Here is an 18,811-nt window from a genome sequence, read left to right on the forward strand (position 1 = left end):
TAGTATCTGTAGTAGGGAGATGAGCACTCACAGCAGTGAGAGGAAAGGCTTTGAAAAGAATATGAAACAAAACTTTTTTTGATATTGAGTCTTTAGGACATTTGGGCTTTTTTCATGTGCCATATAGTGGTGTTAACTCTAAGCCTGCACTGATTCACACAGTGAAAGTATGTGCATGGCTCCAGAATTTTTGTTCTGTGGTTTAGTTTTGTGGTTTTGATAGGAGTAAGACCGATTGCTGTGACAGGATAGATAAAACATATCGCAAGTCAGGTATTTTGGCTTTTAAATAATGGTCCTGTTCTGTCATGCATAGTATGTAGTAGAGGAGTTTATGCCAAAGCGAACAGATACATTTATGGGAAGACCACTCTTTAATATACATTTTTCAGTCAGCATTACTCATGGCTGTAAATTGGGTGCAGCTTTTTCTGTCTGTGTCCCTGCCTGTTTTCGTGAGGAGGCTGTCACTGCTCACCTAACTCTACTTTCACTGATGGGGAGCTTGTCTCTCCTGTCCCTTGTCAGCTTTGGCAGCAAGACTAGGCAAATTAATGAAAACTGTGTGCCACTGTTAACAAAATTGATCACAATTCCACAGGAAACACTGGAAGGCAATAAAAGCAACTGTTTCAATCCTGTTTGCAGTTCTAGCACCCTCAGACCAAGTCATCTCAGGTCACTTAAGGATGTCTTGCTAAAATGGTATTAAAACATATAAAGTTACAACAATTCTACTGTTTAATCTTCAAGTGTAAAAGCTGCCTCGCTGGACTCTTACAGTCTCTTCCTAGTCTTTGGCTTGTCAAGAGCCTTCCTTTGTTTGCCAGGAGAGATCCTGGAATCGTGCTCGTGTCTGCTGCAGCATGTACGGTTTTAGTCCTGCTCTCTCACTTTCCCACCTGTTCCAGGGTGTTTTTTCTGTTCGTGTACTGTGTGATGAAGATGAGCAGCTCTCAAGTAAAGCTCAGGGGCTGAGTTTTGACGAACAAATCAGGGTTTCTTACAAGTATAGAAGGAGCATCGATATCAGGAGCTGCTGGTACCTCTTCCTTTTCCCGTGGTATCCTTCGGTGCTTTTCTCTCGAGGGAGGCGGGGTAAGGTGGTTTCACCCGTGGCAGCGCTCAGCTCTGCCAGGACCGTGTTGCACACGAGCACGTCCAAGTGGCCTCAGGGTGTTCCCCGCCAGAAATTTCTCCATTGGGATGGTCCGGGCATCCCCTCCATGCCTTCAGCCCGCCGGGGCGGGAGGCGAGAGGCTCCAGCCCGGGCTCGGCGGCATTAGGACCCGGCGGTCTGTGCCTCCCTCTGTCCCCGCTGCCTGCCCGGGGAGCGGCAGCCGCCCGCAGCCGGCCGGGGCCGGGCCGGGGCTGGAGGGACCTTTGCCCGCCGGCCCAGCCGCTGCCCGGGGCGGGCGGCGCGCCCGATGCTCGCTGGCTTCATGTCAGCTCGCTTTTGTTCATTGATAGCAGAAACTCGGCTCTTCGTTCAATGGTTGTGCAGGGCATTGCGGAACGTGTTCGCGTTCAAAAACGCGCTTTGGCTAAAGTTAAAATACGTCGAATTTAATGCCTACGTGATATTCGCGCTACAAGACTTTTACAGCAGCTACTATGTATCCTGCTGAACTCTTTGTAGTATAATATTTGAAACAAGACCGTAAAAATAAGAGTCCTAACCATTAAATTAGAATTAGATTGGAGCAGAAGTTGATATATTACCTGACACTTGGCTTCTGTAGTGCCTGTCACAAGGTAATGGCTCTCTTAAACTGTGCATTAATCATCAACAACAAGTTCAGAAATGTCTGTTTCAGTCCAGAAACTCTTACTACCAAATAAATAGCTTTGGTACTGTTGGAATGAGCAAAGAAGTGTCCTTAACAAGAAATTCCTTTACATGTAAATGAAGTAAGTTAACCCCTTTTCTCCCATGAGTTTAATTTGCTGCTCCTCCCCATCTTCTACTTAAAAGGAAAAAACCATGGGGCAACTTTGCAGGTAAATGTCCAATGAGGTATATTTCAAGTTATGTACATGGAAAACATACTATCAAGCATATAATAGCTTTAGAAAAGCAAAATGTCCCTTTTATTTTAGGAAGTGACAGTATTTTTTAATGGAATGTGTCATTAAAATGATCAGAAACTGTATGACTGAAAGGTAAATCTGCCAAGTGACAGTGCTTGCACTCACATACACAACCCATGAGAACAGCAAATCGGAGTAAGTTACCCAAGGAGAATAATTTTTATGTTCTTAGTGTCCCGGTGGTGAATGGTCTGCTGCTTTCAGAACACAGATGATGTTGCCTTTTGGGTTCAGAATTTTTATACTGCCTTTCTGCAACCTGTTGCACTGCTTTTATTCCAGATAGCTTTCCTCTCATTGCTGACAGTAAGGTCTTGTCAGACCCATGGCTGCCCATGGACTGAAATTCCTTTCTCTACCAGAACCAGAGCAGTTCATGTAGCTCTTTAAATCTGTTTCTTGTGTTGTGGTACAAGCTATATCATCTCTATCCAAGGAAGAGTTCCTGGGCAACCTTTCTGGTTCTTTGTGCTCTCTATATAACTGATGTACGAGTCTTCACTTTTACTGTCTGTTGTACTGTGTGATGCTTCAGCCTTTTACTTCTGCCCTGTTTACCTGACCCAGCCCTTGACTAAGCCCAACCTTGCACTGACAGTGCTGGCAGCCTCCCTGCTCCCCCACCTCCAGACAATATAATATTCTCTTTACCTTCCCAGACATGATGGAAAAAAGTCAACCAAAATATATGAAGCCACGTCCTTATTCTCACTTTCATTTTTTCCATGTCTGTGCTAATAAAATTAAGACTGTGCTCTTTGATAAAAAATTATAATGTTATATATATTTTATATAGGTTATAATGTCATATATGTTCTTGTAATTGCTAGTACAACAGGGCAGTGTGGGTCTTAGTATGTGCAGTGACAATGTGCATTTCAAACTAAGCTAGGATGATCTAATCAAGATAACCAAGCTGTATAGTTGTGGTGTGCTAAGGATTCAGTGCTTAAGCTAATTCTAGCTCCCTTGTCTGTGGGTGAATGGTAAGTAGTCAGTTTTTAGGTGTTTGTTAGCAAGATTTTGTGATGAGAATCCTTGTTAAAGTAATCCTTTTAAAAAGTGCTGAAGGAAACTGTTCAATACCTTTGTCTTTGAAAAACAGATAAGCTTCCAATAAACTGGCTGTGATTAGAAATGAGGGAAATATATATTTTAAATAGAACCTGCAGAGATGGAATAAACAAGTTCATAGTCATGCTGGTTTTAATTTTTCATGTATTTGCCTTTACTGCTCACATAAAAGCTTAATGTGTCCAAACTTCAGTTGTTTCAGAACCTTCTAAAGACAACTACTGTTGTTAATGAGCTGTTAATAGTATTTAATGCAAACTGTATGAAAAGTTACTGGGAGATGGTGAATAAAATTTCAATCATGAAATCAAGTTGCTATTCCTTTTTTGTAATTTATATTTTTACATAGGGATTGTCATATTTGCTTAAACTATAATACAGTTTCCCCTTTGACTAGTAAATACCTCCTAATGCTTCAGTTGATGTAAACTACAAGTTGCTTCCTGATTTCTCTATGTAGTAACTGGTTTAATTCATACTGTCATTGATAGGGACATTGTATTTAGATTAATAACTGAATTTCCATGATAATCAATACAAATGGATTATATATTATGTGAAAAAACATTTCTTCTGCTCAGTTTTGAATTTTCCACACTTTCAGTGTTTCTTTGTATTTCTTCTTGTGTTGTAAGATAGCAAGCATACAAATGTCTGATCTGACCTCTCTAGTGCAATTGCTTTACATGTCCGTGCATAATAGTCTCAATTTGAACCCCGTCCATATCGTTAGTATCCTTTTGGAGAAAGAGTGACCTATACCTCATATAGGTTTGTTTTTTTTCTGGTAAGGTCACAGCACTGATTTTTATAATCCTCTTACACCAGTTTTCTTCTAATTGTCTTGCATTGTTTAAGCTACCTGTTTCATTATTTTCATTTTGATTGTAGTGGTGTGTTGAACAGATTTTTCACTAAACTGCTGAAATGGGCTTTGGTTCTTTCCTGAGGCCAAAGCAGCTGGTGTGTTTTCCCATTAGGGGATAACTGATCTAATGTTTGACTTCCATTAAACAGATGCAATCCTACAACCCCCTGGCACCTGACACTGGTATGTAGTGATAGGACAAGGGTTAATGGCTTCAAACTGAAAGGAGATAGTCAGATTAGATGTTAGGAAGTAATTCTTTACTGTGGGTGTGGTGAGGTACTGGAACAAATTTCCCAGAGAAGCTGTGGATGCCCCATCCCTGGAGGTGTTCAAGGCCAGGCTGGACGGGGTCTTTGAGCACCTGTGAAAAGTGTTCTTACCCATAGTAGGGGGGGTTGGAACTAGACGATCTTTAAGGTGCCCTCTAACTCAAACCATTTTATGATTCTTTGACTTGTCTAATTTATATTGATAATTAAAAGAACTCCTGAAATGGGGTGAGGACTTCATAGCTGATGGCCCTTGTCTTTTGTTTTTCATGGAAGTTATCTTGGCTGGACCTTTAAACATAAGTTGGTGCTTGTGAGCAAGTGAATGTAAGACTGTGAGTAAATTAAATCTGTGGGAGACTAAATGTAAGTGACTAACATCAATTTATCTGGAGATTTAGTAGGTAACTGTTACCCTCCCTTTGCCTAACACATTGAGTTTTATTGCACTAAGTTCCTTATAGTTTTGTCTTTAATTTGAAACCTCATAAAACACAGACTGTTGGGTTTTTTTAATGGGTTTATTTTAATATGTGTCTGTTATCTATCTATCATCATTTAAAGTTGATTTATTGTTTCTGGGGTCCACTTAGTAATTTTGGTTAGATTATTAATTTTCCTTGATTCTGAGTAACTGAAATAACTGCAGATTTTATGCCATGATACTTGCCCCAGTTTCTGAATTATTAATGACTGTACTATAATACAGGACCAAATACATCCTTTTCAGCATTTTGTGGTTAACTCTTTGCAATTAATGACATTTATTATAGTGAAATCAAATAATTTAATTCAATGTTTTCCCTGGTTAGATTTTGATCAGATTTTGATTTATGACTGACCGTGTCCTCAATTTTTTGTTTGCTTCAGGAGGCGTTTTTCTCTTACTCTGGGCTTTGAAAGAACTTATTTTCTGTTATCTGGAGCAGGAACTAGATCATCATCAGTAGCAGTTGGTCTGGTCTATTTTCTTTTTTACATGGTGCCTGGTATGTCTTTTGATTATTGTTTATGCAGCCCATTCCAATGTCTAATCACACTTTATGTGAATAAATTCTTCTTGATATCCTGACTCTTCCTAATATTCCTGTTCTCCCTTTTCTGCTCTTTTAGCTATGTTGATTTCTCTTGAGGATTTGCCCATGATTCACAGTGGGGAGAAAAAAGCTGGTGCCAGCCATGAACACATTCCAGGTCTTTATTATAGGATTGAGGAATTTAGTAAATACCAGAGCTGAAGTCAGTGCACAGAGCTCTGCATCACCCACCAGGCATATGTGTGTAATGCTATGATAATTGCATGACCAGGATCTGTTTAATAAAATACTGTATAGCATTGTGAGGCTGTTTTTCTATAACTGTAAAATAACTAGTTCCTATGATGCTTTGCATTATGCAGACGTGTGCTGGAAAGAATATCTGCAATTTTAAATCTTACCAGTGTAAATATAATACAGTTGAAAGTAGAAAATATACACAGAGGAAAAGGGAAATGCTAATAGTCAGGGGGATCATTAATGCTTCAGGGATCCAACTCATGTAACTAAATCAAAAGACTGATTTCCTTAGGCCATTTCCACAGCATATGTAGAGTCTCCTTCACAGGACATTTTGCAGTGTTTCAGGAGTTCCTTCAAGCACATCTCTCTCAAGGAGCCTCTCTCTGTTTACTGTAGGATAGGATCTGCCTCCTACATCCCACTCTTGCTTACTGTAGACATTTGAAAACAGGTGATGTGTATATAACTACTTATCACACGTTTTGCTCATCGGGGCTGTAGGGGCATGTTAGTAAGCTGAATTTCAGAGGAAGCTTTGAACAACAGTAATGCAGTATGTTTTCAGATATTTAAGGGAGTTTCCATAAAGTGTAAGGTGTAAGACAGAAAAAGGCACAAGAGGTTTGTTTGAAAATACACCATGTGGGTGTGAGAGGAGCTGGAAACTGGACTCTTGACACTGAATGGCAAGTGGGAGATAGGAAGGGAAGAGATACAAGAAGCATCCCTGAATTTTATTTTTTTATCAGTGAAAAACTGAGGGGTTTTTAAGTGTCTTAGCCAAACACAACATAATAACCAAATTAGACAGTATGATCTAATGGTCTTTTCAGCTTTGTGTTTTATGAAGATTGGCCCGGTTTCAAACATGAGCAAACCACAGCTGTCTTCCTGACAAAGATTAAGGAGCAATAGGTGTGGTGGTGATAAACAAGGATGGACCTTAGAAGTGAAGACAAGTGGTAAATGCTGCAGAAGTAGCCAAGGAGAGCTGTGGAGATAGTGATGTGTTCTCCGAGCGATTGACTAGGAAAGGGTCTTTGCAGCAGTTCTCTGAGTGAATGTGTGTGATATTAGGCTGTGTTTGTCAAAAGCAGAGAGAAAAAATGTTGCTGAATCAAAAAACAGAGAGCAAAATCTTGCTGAATCAAAACATCATGATGATGATGATTAACCTGATTGAATACTTTAGCTGATTGGGAGGATTAAGAAAAATACCGTCTTGGAAATGTTGCATTGAAAGTATCTGCAAATTATGAATATGAATCTTGGGATTTGGAGTATCTTTGGGATGTAAGGTGATGCTAGAGTTACATGTCTGAGCAATAGGCAGGATGATGGTGTAGCTGTGTGGCTTTGTGTGTGTCACCAACAGTTAAGTCATTCATAGGAAAAACTGTAAAGATCTGTCCTCAAATATTTATTATTTTAATATTTATTTAATTAATATTATTTAATTAATATTGTTTTAATATTTAATAATATTTATTATTTGACATTCTGCACTCCTACAGCTGCTTCCCACATAATACTTCTTAGAATATTTCCCCACCTGCCACAAAGGACTGGACATTAATTGTTGAGATAGATTTGTAATGTCACAGTAGGGTGCCTAGCATGAAAAGATGGATTTTGTATTTGCTGGGAAGGCACTGATCTTTTCATTTGGTTTATAGTAATGGAGAACACAGATACAGTAATTTCCTTACAATTAAATTATGGAGTCAAGTCTTCTCATAACAATACTCCGTAGTATTTCAGTAGTAATTAATTTATTCTGTTCCTTATTCTGATTCTGCCTGATGCTATAAGAATTCCCCCCAGGAGGAGGAAGCTTTCAGTTTGCTTGAGAATTTTATGGCCAGGTCCCATACCAGCCACAGTTATCTTTTCCTTCCCCGTTCAGCATGTACCAGAGCTCACAGGTTGAGAAAGGACAGAGGAAATACATCTGCTCTTGGCTGACCTTCCAGTGGTGTGTAGTTGTATGGACTTGCTAGCAAACAGGTGTGAATTAGAATTTTTTCTAGGCTTTTCTGACTTAGACCAGAGATGAGGCAGCTTTAGTATCAAGGAGGCATAACCTGAAGAAAACATCCAAACAGTTGCTTTGTTGTTGTTGTTTTTCAATAAATTTCTACCAGGTGTGGAAATCTAAACTGTTAATGTATGTTTGCAAGAGCAAAAAAAAGGTTGTCTTAGGTGTCAAGTAGTTAGATGTCCAGATTAAAAAGATAAAGCTTCAGAAAAAGAAATTAAGACCTGCCTTTCTTCGGAAATGTAACTCTGACAAGGAATTTGATATTAATAGCCCATCAATAGTTTCAGGTTGTTCAAAGAAAGAGCAGTGATAGCCAGGTAAGGGGCAGTAAATTACTCTCTGCTTACTAAAAATTTGTGAAATCATAAATTCATTGAGCAAACATACCCCACAGGCACAGTGGGCTCTGGGACCGGAACCTCTGCCTGAGCAAGGCTGGGCCCTGCTGGCTGCATCTTTCCCCCAAGTCTCTGTGTGCCTGCAGAGTGACCCCAGGTTTGAGGCTGTAACTCTCTGGAGATAAAATAACCAAAATCTGGCACTATAGCTGAAGCCCAGTGTTGTAGATTCTTTACCATGTGACAGTTTCAGATATACATGTGGGATTGAACTGGGAATTCAGTATTAAAATGGGAGTAAAGATTTTGGTATCTGTCATGAGCTAACACCAGTTCTAAAAAGACAAACACATTTCTTTCGCTCACAGATTTTTGAGATCTCATATGCCTTGCATATCTGTGTTTCCTTATATATAAGTGGTCTAAGTCTGTCATCTTGGCAAAAAAGGCTTCTTCATGTCCATGTGCCTGGAAAACTGTATATATTATTATTTTTTCCTATGTAGAAATAATAGCAGTTTGAGTCCTTATCTCTCCATGAGTGCTATAGGCAAATGAATGTCTCAGTGAATTTAAGATGTTCATGTCCTTGTATATCTTGAGTTAATTTTTAAACTTGCTAATTTTTTTATGTAAAGGATCTTGCTGCATCTCAAGCCATCCTGTAGGAGATACAAAAGTAATCAGAGACTGTTGATTGTCTTGAACATTTTTTTGGGTAGAAGTTGTATTTATATTGATTTGTCTGGCCACATGCTGATCTCTGAAAGTATAACTCTGCTCTAGTAATAGGAAGAATGGTGTCATGCTCCTGGACAATTCATTCTATCCTTGGTCTGGCTGTCTCAAAGAGGTCATGGTACTGAAGGTACAAGGTGCAGTGGTGCAGACATTTACAGGCATGGTGAATTGGCCACTATGGCCTCCCAAGCTGAGAGAGATAGCCCTAGGTAGGGAGGAAGCATGGGCCCCTTCCTGGGGTGGATGAGAAGTGCTGCTGTGGAAGTTTGGATGACACAGCTCTCCACTGTGTAGCCATGTGCTTGTGCCACCATAAATCTGATATCTGTAGTGTCTTCACTGCTGCTGTCACACACTCCTGTTGTGTTAAATTTCCTGTTGTGTCTGTATTTCAATGGGAAAACCTCATTATGAGCTAGGCATTTTTTTTGCTACAGTCTCTTTTCTCATTAGCAGTTGTATGATACTAGGTGTGTGCTGCCATGGAGTTTCACTGAAACCTTAGGGAGACACACTACTGGAACTTCTCACAACCTTCAGATAGGCTTAACAATGACACTTCTCGTAGAAATGTTATTTACTTTCTGTCAGTTTTATAGTGTTTTAAAATATGGGAAGATTGTCTTATTTTAGTTTTGGCCATTGTGTTACTAAGAGGCTGAAAATCTACATGAAGAGCTGATGAAGATAAATACGTTGCCTTTATTGATTTTAGACCACTCTCTTTTATTAAAAATAATAAAACAAATTACATATAACAACAAAAAAGCAGCAGCACACAGGAGGTGAGCAAACACACTGCAGGTACTTGTGTTTGCCTGAAGGGGAATGCACTGTGATCAATTAATGCTCTATAAATCTCTTGGTGTAAGAGATCACTGTTGCCTTTGCTGTAGCTGCAGCATTTTAGGGTAAAAATAGAGATCTTGTCATGGTCTAGCCACTCAGATTTTTTTTCTGTGATTAGTTTGGTGTCTCTTTAATTAGAGGAGTGTGCTGTGTTACCTGATTTCATTCTTTTTCTTTTTACATATTTAGGTCCTAGTCTCCTGCAACTGGATTTGTTCAAATGGATCTTGATAGCCTGGGGGCCTGACAAAGTTCATGGGACTCTGGTGACTGCAAGTTCTCACTCTGAAGATCTGATTGTAGGCCTGAACCAAAATTTCTGTTTTGTTCTCCTGTCTATTTGCTTCTTAAATTATGAAAGTTATCCTTTAAAATGGTCTTATCTTTGAGTCTTATGCACATCCACTTTAGTAGTGTTCAGACACTGTGTGCTTGGGACGTTTTCAGACATTGTTAAAATATTTCTGTTCTGTTGTGTGCCTAAACCTCATGATTGCTCTGATTATTGTGTTAGTTTTTTACATGTAGTGGTTTTCTACCTAAAATGGAGGAGATCATCACCTGGGTTTTCAATCATTGTGGTATTTCTCTTAACTCAGATTTTTAAGTCACGGTAACTGTTGAAACTGTTCAGGTTATTTTTAAGGATGTAGGTAGATTTATTTTTTGCTGGACACAAAGTATAATTTATTTTGCAAACTTGGCAGCCTAGTATTACTGAAAGCTTTCAGTATGATGATACTCTGATGTAATAAAATAAGTAGGAAAAGACATTACCTTTTACTAGCTCTACTGTTACTTTTCTATTCCTGTGGCTGTGGTTACAGAACACACAACTGAGAGTGAAGATTATTTTTATTTATATGAGCCACTGAATACCTTGCTGTTCCCTGTCCTATTCCATGTTGCAGCTTTGCTGAATACTAAAGTTATAGCCCTGATAGAAGCTGTATAAAGGACTTTTGAAAAATCACAAATAGAGTGTGAGAGGAAAAATAGATGTATTCTATGTTAGTATTTATATTGTAATACTTTCAAAGCAAGTATATAGCAGTATACAATATTTAAGAGATTAAAAGATCCAAAACTTTCTTTGTATATAGAGAATCAATTTTTTTTTATTTTTGTAGGCTTATTATAATGATAGTAAGGAGCTTCACAGTATTTGATGAATTTTTGCATATTCCCAGAACAGAAGAGCACCATTGTCCTGTTAGACCAAGGAGAAAACTGAGCCACTTGTTTAGTCAGTAGTAAAGTCAATGATATTAAATGGATTCTCCTGCCTTTTAACCTTGTGCCACTGGCTCCATTTTTCCCTTAAGACCCAAACCTTCCATTATCATCATCTGCTTTGCATTTCTACGTGAAAGGCCCAAGGTGTTTCTGTTTGGACTCTCAGAAAATGAGGAAGAAGAGGTTGGTTGGCCATCTGCCAAGGTGTGAGGTCTGACTTGCTCCTTGCTCACGGGGGCTGCTGGTGTAGCAGAGGCAGAAGTGAGTGTTCTATGTGGCATTCAACTGCCTTAACCACATGCCCATCGCTCTCTTCCTGTAGTTGTCTTGTTCTCAGCATAACTCCTAAAGACAACACGTATACCAACCAATAAATAATCTAATTTGATGCACAGCCCTGATTCACTTCCTGAGCTGTGTCCTGCACACACGGAGCAGTCCTGTGGAAAAACGCAGCACAGTGCACGAGGCCAAAGAGTAAGGCTGTTAAGTGTTTAAACTTTGCAATGAAGCAGTGTTCTTTTAATGTCACTTATTATAGCTATAGCTCAAATTGTTTTTAACAAAGAACAAGAGAAAAATGAAAGCTTTCAGAACTGATTGTAACTGATTCCGTCTAGCTTGTGAATGTGACTATCCAGCCCAGTGAAACACAACATCAGCTGATGGAAGGAGGCTGGCCACCTCCAGGGAGGAAGGGAAGCAAAAAGGATGGGTGCTTAACACCATGGGTGTATCCAGTTTCCTTCCAAGGCTCAGGGACTATTTGTAGAGTGTTGACCCCAGCTCTTTAGCTTTTGTTTTCTCTTCAGCATTCCCACCCCCAAAAGTTAGCTCCTCCAGAGCTTCCCAGCGCAATAGATGTTGGGGGTGTTGCTGTAGTCTGCTAATAATTTAAATGAGGAAACAGAAATCAAAAGTGGGCTTTTCTCCTATGTTTTCCTATTGAAAAATAAGAGGAGATGCTCCCAATTCTCTCCACAATGAATTTCAGGGGCTTTTCTTCTGATCCTTGATCTCACAAATAGATGGCAAAAACTTTAATAATAGAAAATGCTGCTCTTGGCTTACCCCTTTAATCTTCTTCCCAGTCAAATTGTAGTGACCTGCTGTGTTTGTAAGCTACCAAGGATGGTGTGTAGTCTCCAGTGCCAGGGCAATTGTGTTGGGAACACAAGCTCATCTTGTTATTTTTTGTTAGAATTTGGTAGCATATTAAGTTTTTTTCAGGGAAACCTTGCCAGACCATGGTCTGAGTTTCCGTTTCTGTTAATGTCTGCTTTATCTATGCGTGGTACTTGAGATCTGGTCACCAAGCCTAGTGATTTGCTATGAGGAAAACAAAACAATCTCCTACTTTGCTTTTGCATATTTTTCTCTGGGATATGCAGTCTTGTCTCACAAGTAATGCAGCAAGTTCCTGTAAAAAGAACAGGTAGGAATACTGTTAGGTAAAATTTGGTCAACCCATTCACTGAAATTTATAAAAATGAAAATATTTGCAAAAGTATTCACTGGCATTTTGTTGCAAAATAAAAATTAAAACCCTGATTTTAGTACTGATTTATTTTTTTTTTTTAAATAAGGATCAGTCTTCAACATTTCATAGCTGTGGAGAAATGGTGGGAATGGGACAAAACAGTCTTGATACGAAGAATCACCTTAAGCCGTAATAACACTTTGTATCAGGAAACCATGGCCTGAAATTGCTGCCTATCATATCAGATAATATTATCACTGATTTATTATGTTACTTCATCTTACTTGTTTTTTGTAATCTTCTGGCAGGGATCACAGTTTTTTCTGTGCTTTGGGTGTCTTCTTTTGGTTTGGGGCTGTGGTTTTTTACCAGCACCTAACAGATCAGAGTCCTGATTCATGATTTGGCTTCCAGGTACTAAGATAATGCAAGTAGTAATCATGCCTGCTGCTAAAAATTTTCTACCTTATTTCATTTGCATTTGTTTGCCTTCAGCTTCCAGTCATTGATTCTTGTTATGCCTTCTCTGATGGATTAAAGAGCTCTTTAGGACTTGCTATTTTCTCCCCAGGAAGGTGCTTTTAACCTGTAATCAAGTTACTTTTCAGTATTTTTTTTGTTGTTGTTTGTTTGATTTAAGAAAAAGCTAAACAGACTGAGCTTTTTAGGGTTCTCATTATTTATAGTTTTCTCCCTAAATAATGGGGTCTTAGGGTTCTCAATTTTTCATATTCCTGGATGATTTCTGTGGCTCTTTTCTATCCATAAAACTGTGTGTTACTAGTCACATACACAGAAATAAAATTACTTCTCTAGTTCCTCTTGTGTTAGTATGGTTTGAAATTGATGTTATTGCAAGGTCATATTAAAAAAACCCTAATATGACTTCTACACATCTGGGTGTTGTAGGTATTAGAGGACAGAAAAGGATGGATGATTTAAAAAAACTGTAATATTTTTAAGTGATCCACAAATCAGCAAGAGTGGGTGTGCAGGAGGGATGCCAAAAGTATTTTGTTTAGGTTCTTAAGGAACTAGAAGTGAAAATAAACATAATAATTTTAATTGTAAAACAAAATAAAACATCAAAATTTAAGTGTTGTGTTTAGTATAGTAATATATACTTGCAGAAATTTTATAGGATCGAATGAAAAATGTTTGTTATTAACAAACACTGTTGTGGGTCACTGGAAATAGAGGCTGTAAATGGACGTGAATATACATATCCCTTACATCTGTTTAATCCCATAAGTAGTCACTTGCTTATATTTGGAAACCCAAGAACAGTTATGTGATGTGTTATACTGAAATAGAAGAAATAACATCGTATTAAGAATTCCTTTTGTTTTACAAGTTGTCAGCATTAAGTCATATAAAAGATCAAGCAATCAAAATCCAGAGCTTCAAAGAGGCTCTTGAAAATTTTACTGCTTCAGTATTTCTTTCCAAAGGGATGGCTATTTATTTTGATTTGCATCCATACTTTAGGACAAGGTTAAATTAAGTTTATAGGAAGGAGACTAATCAGATGCCTGTCTGGTCAAAACACCTCTGTCTAGTGTTGTGTCTGACAAAACTTTGATGTCACAACCTTGACTTCCTGTCCAAACTGACTTTTGATTTTGAAAAGAACGTGGCTTTCCATTTGACAGCATTCCCTCTGTGAAATTCAGGGCATTTTCCACAAGGATCTTCATTTGTTTCAGCAAGATGAAAGTTCATGGTAATATGGTAGATGGGGGAAAAATGGATTTAAAGTAATGCAAAAGACTTAGAATCTTCTGAAATTCATGAAAAAGAAGTAAAGGTGAACGAGAACTGAATAGAAAGCCAAATGGCCTCTAGTTAAGAACGTACTAAGCTAAATAGATTTAGACTACAAGTTTGTGTGTGTTAACTAAAAAGTTATTACTAAGATTTTGGTAACGCAATTTCTTGGGGTAGAAATTGTCCCCCTGCAATGATGAGCTCACAGAGCCCTTTTCAAAACAACCATCTGCTGTTGGAAAAGGCAAGAGAAGTGGGCATTCCCTTGGATGCTTTTTGGTATCACAGGCTTAGTGCAAAGTATGTTGTATCTTACATCCTAGGTTGCCTCAATTTCTTCTCCTGAGTCTCAGATATCTTGGAATAGAACCGTTAAATAAAAGGAGATAATGTAATTGGAAAGAAGATAGTAGAAGAAAAGGACGATTATGACAGAAGCTGGAGACAATTCCAAGAGAATGTTAGCATGACTTCTTTTCTCTGAACAGCCAACTAAGAGGTGATCCTCCTTTCTGAACAAGTAATAAATTGCTATGGCTGCATGTGACCAATGCAGTACTCAGTGCAGTGCAGGACATATTGGAAAACCATATTGAAAGCAGGGGGATGGGGGGGGTGTGGCTAGAAAATTATTAAATAATGCTACTGATGATTATTTAGTGAGCAGGTACAGCTGCCAGAATGCATTTATCTTTGCACTAGTGGAGCAAGTGGAGGAGTGTGGACAAAAGAAGAGAAGAAAAAAGGGGGCAGAAAGGAGAGAGATGGAGAAAGGATAAGAGTTCTCTGAGGCTGCTTCTGCTCTTCCAGGATGTGTTCTTTGCCATCCCTAGTGAGTGGTATATGCTGATAACTTGTAGTACTTTTAATCTTCCTTTAGCACCATATCTCCATGGGAAGGTAGCAGGTTTATGAAGCTCTGAGTATGTGGACAGCTCCTCGAATGAATGAGAAACACTCCATTGCATTGTAAGGGATGAGAAAGACACTACTCAATGACACCCATGTAAACTTGGCTGTATTTAGCAAAAGGGTAAGGCTGTCCTGTCAAACTATGCAAGTTCCCCTTTTGAAGCTGTGAGCAAATGGTTGTTTCCTCCAGCAGTTCCTGTAACTGCTTGTATGCAGTCTACATTCACAGTATGTCCTGGGTAGTTACTAGATAGAGTGATGTGTGCTGCATCCTGTTTCTTTGGATATCAGCATCCCATAAATTCACATTAATTTTTTGGTTTGTGGAAATAAGAGTGTACTAGGATTTCTAATATCAGGAACTGTGTTGGCGTTAAGGTGTCATCTTCATATCCTGAAGCAGAGTACAGGTCAGGTGATGTTTATATGTAGTGTATTTTCAGAAAACATGTAGATAAGGAAGTAGTAGCTCTGTCCCAGGACTGTACCTAGCTCTAGGAATCTTTCCAGTTTGACATGGAGCATCGAGGTCTGTCTAAAGGAGTCCTGCCTGTGAGAGAGCATGTCCTGTTGAATCTTCTGGGCTGGATAAAATAGGAAGGAAGGGCAGCTCAGGTATTTTTTTGTTCACCACCTTAGGCCTGGCTGTATTCTGCCTGTTCAGGTGTAGAAGTCTAACAGTGGTGTCAGCATCAGAAGCTTCCCTGCCTCTAGACAGGAGTGAGGGAGACAGAGTACTGACACCTTTAGAGCAGTGTCTGTGAAGATGGACAGCAGCATTTTGGGTTTATTAGAAGCAGCTGATAACTCTTACCTCAGTGGTAGGCTTGAGTGTACAATACATAAATGATCTGGAGATTTTGGAGGGGACTGAATATTTGATGCCATGTTTCCAGAAAGTTGAAGAGATAAGTGGATGTTGCACTGCATGTTGTGTTCTCAGCAAAGCAAGTATCTCAGCAGGTCAGCGATTTCAGAAATAGTGCAGTCCTGAAAGAACATTTTTTGAACTCCTTTTTGCTGTTGAAGCTGAACACAGTTCCATCTGTCTGAAACTGCACACTGAGAGCTTCAAAGAGGCACTTAAAGAAGTTACGTACTTATGCATAAGGAATAAGATGCTGAAGGAATCATATTTCATAAGAGTAAATCTATTAATCTTACCATAAAATGGTTACTTTCTGTACACATATTCACTTTAAAAAATGTTCATGGTATACTGATCATCAGAGGAAAAGTCCATACTGATGTATCTTCACCAACTTTCTGAGATGAACATTGTGGGTATATGTTTTTGCTATGAGAATCTACTTACTTAATACTTTTCCATACATCTGCTAATATCTGCTAATTCTACAAATTTTCATTTTACCCAATTTGTGGATAAAAGCTCTATGTAACTACTGACCCTGATTTAGGAATGTATCAGCTCTAGAAACGATGGAATTGTCTTCAGGGCTCACATGTCAACAAAAATCAGCTGGTTCGCACGTGAAGCTTGGCGAGGAAAATGCTGCAGCGGCACTGGCGCCGTCCCTGCTCCCTGCCTGCCTCTCCCAGACCCGCTGCCTTTATTCAGCCGAGGTTTCCTTGCCTGTCTGCCACTGCTCCACAGTTAGCCCTTACACACCTGGGTCAGCCAGCCACTTATCCGTGGGGAGTGGACAAAAAGCCACTTGAAACCCTGCTCACTGATAGAGGAGGGACAGCAGCCTCCCCAGATTACTTGATGAAATGTGAGCAAGTCCAGAGAGAAAGGTAAAGCAAATCAGTGGTACTGTTTGCAGACATACTGATTCTCATTCCTTTGAACCAAAACTTTCTCCTCCAGAAGTGATTTTATGGAAATATTTAAAGTGTATCTCCTGAAGAGTTCAAATAAGACACCAAAGCAAAAGATTGGCTGCAAATCTGCATCTAATAAGCAACTGAGAATTGTGTTCATCTGGGCTGTGCATAGACTGGCACTGCAGCCTCAGGAAAAGGGCAGTTATGGCCCTTTTTTTTCAATTGTGCTGTGAAAACCCTGCCTTCTGTAGGGATGGGAGTGTTCAAAAGCAACAGTGACAATCTACATTACCAGCAGCTCCATCAGAAGTACATGTGCCCAGGTGCCCTGTCTCCACAGATGTTTTGCTCTCGTTTTGAGCTGAAAATGTAACTTTTTTGTTGAGAAAGGCTTTCAGATCTTGTTAAAAATAGCCTAATAGTAGCTTTGGATTTGAGTGACAAGCTAGTTGTTACTATGCAGTTTTCATAGTAATAATCTAGTACTTTTGACCCAAAGAAACAGTGATATCATTCCTTGAGAGGGAGGACAAAGTGACAAAATCTGGAAGCCCTGTGACGACACTGAATCTCTTTGTTGTCAAGGCAAGCTGTGAAATCATCTGCTTTCCTGCCATATCCCACTGAGGAGTAAGCAGTGTCTTTCACAGAACACACATTTTGCAGGAAAAGATGGGGCACGGAAGAAGCACGTTCCTGTCCCATGGGAGGTGTGCTGCTCCATACCCTGTGACTTCTGGAATTGATGCAAGTGTGTTTTCCCACCTCTGTCAGCAAGCACATCACTAAAGTGAGCAGAAGCTTTCTAAGGTTCTTTATATACTGTGGCTTCATCAAAAATTCTGCTGGAGTACTGTCACCAATGTGTTTCACAGTTATTTGGGAATGGGGGAGAATGAGATCTCTGAATCCCTCAGTCAGGCTCCACTGCCAACCAGGTAGTCTGTACTTGTTGGAATTCTCCATCCTTGTTTGTGTTTGCTATTAGTCTTTGGTTGTGAGCTAAGCAGGGGATGATAGGAAGTGAGAGGTAAACTTTAATAAAACTTTTTTTGTCATTCAGTTGGAACTTCTCTGTTTCTGCGCAGCAATACATTGTTAAGAACGGTTTTGTCTTTGGAGAGGTCTTCCTCTGCTACCTCCAAAAAAAACCTGGAGAACAAAAGGATGCTTTAAAAAAAAGGTTGATAATGTAGAGCTGATGTTTCCATTAAAGTTCAGCTTGCCATGTGTGGAAAAGGAGTTGATCCAAAAGGCTCCTTACAAAGATTTCTACTGGTTTCCAAGTGAGTCTCTACAATGGGTACCCAAAAAACTGAAGTATTTGAAAACACATATCTAATAGAAATCCTAGTTTTACTCTTGCTTTGCAATATGACAGCCAATCTGTGTGTCTTTTCCCAATATATATCCTAGTTTGCAAAACACCAAAATTACTAAACAGGGGTTTTGAAACTTCCTCTGCAGCTACATATTTTTTTTCCTGGAGCAGTTGTACTGGGCTATTGTAACCCGAATGTTCTGTAGGCAAAGCTTATGTGCAAGAAGTCAAAGGTGTTTTGTGTTATTCAAGTGATCTCAGTGACTGCACCTGTCTAGTGGAGTGTAATTTAAAACAGATTTGAACTTCAATGAGGTTTGCAGAAGAAGGCATGGTTGTGAAGTATCAGAAGGGATGTGGCACAGTGTGAACGAGAGAAGAAACATATATTGCTTCCGTAAAAAATGCTACTGTCTGCAACTGATGAGTAAATTCTTTTGTATTTCTGTCATCAAGGACTGCAGAAGAAACCCACTGGAATATGCAAACCTGTACAGGCCTAAGCATCTAACAGAGATGAAGGAAAACCCTTAGCGGGATATGTCTTGTAACCAAATTCTTCTCACTTGCCTTTTACTGAAGGCTCAGCTCTAGACAAGAGCAAGAAATAAAAGCATTACTTTGCTTTCCTTTCAGGTCTGGTTTTCACAGAAGAAACCTTAAAGTTCAGTATGTGCAAAGCTATCAGCTTCTGCACACTACACCACATAAATACTAGTGATTTTTACCGTTTTCTTCTGTTGCATATTAAGG

The 18,811-nt window shown here is 39.2% G+C and overlaps 1 long non-coding RNA gene across 3 annotated transcripts in view; it reads left to right on the forward strand.

Moving 5' to 3' along the window:
• LOC148184871 (uncharacterized) overlaps nt 1-13,088 on the forward strand; it is a 35,042-nt gene extending 21,954 nt beyond the window's left edge. For all 3 annotated transcript variants that reach the window (XR_015771879.1, XR_015771877.1, XR_015771878.1), the window contains one exon: nt 9,744-13,088. This is a non-coding gene — a long non-coding RNA (uncharacterized LOC148184871). The remainder of the gene's footprint in view (nt 1-9,743) is intronic.
• The last annotated feature ends 5,723 nt before the right edge of the window (nt 13,089-18,811 follow it).

The sequence above is a fragment of the Pseudopodoces humilis genome, chromosome 2 (assembly GCF_049639895.1).
Source record: "Pseudopodoces humilis isolate 2021_Gansu_Grassland_sample_001 chromosome 2, ASM4963989v1, whole genome shotgun sequence".
In the NCBI taxonomy this organism is placed as follows: domain Eukaryota; kingdom Metazoa; phylum Chordata; class Aves; order Passeriformes; family Paridae; genus Pseudopodoces; species Pseudopodoces humilis.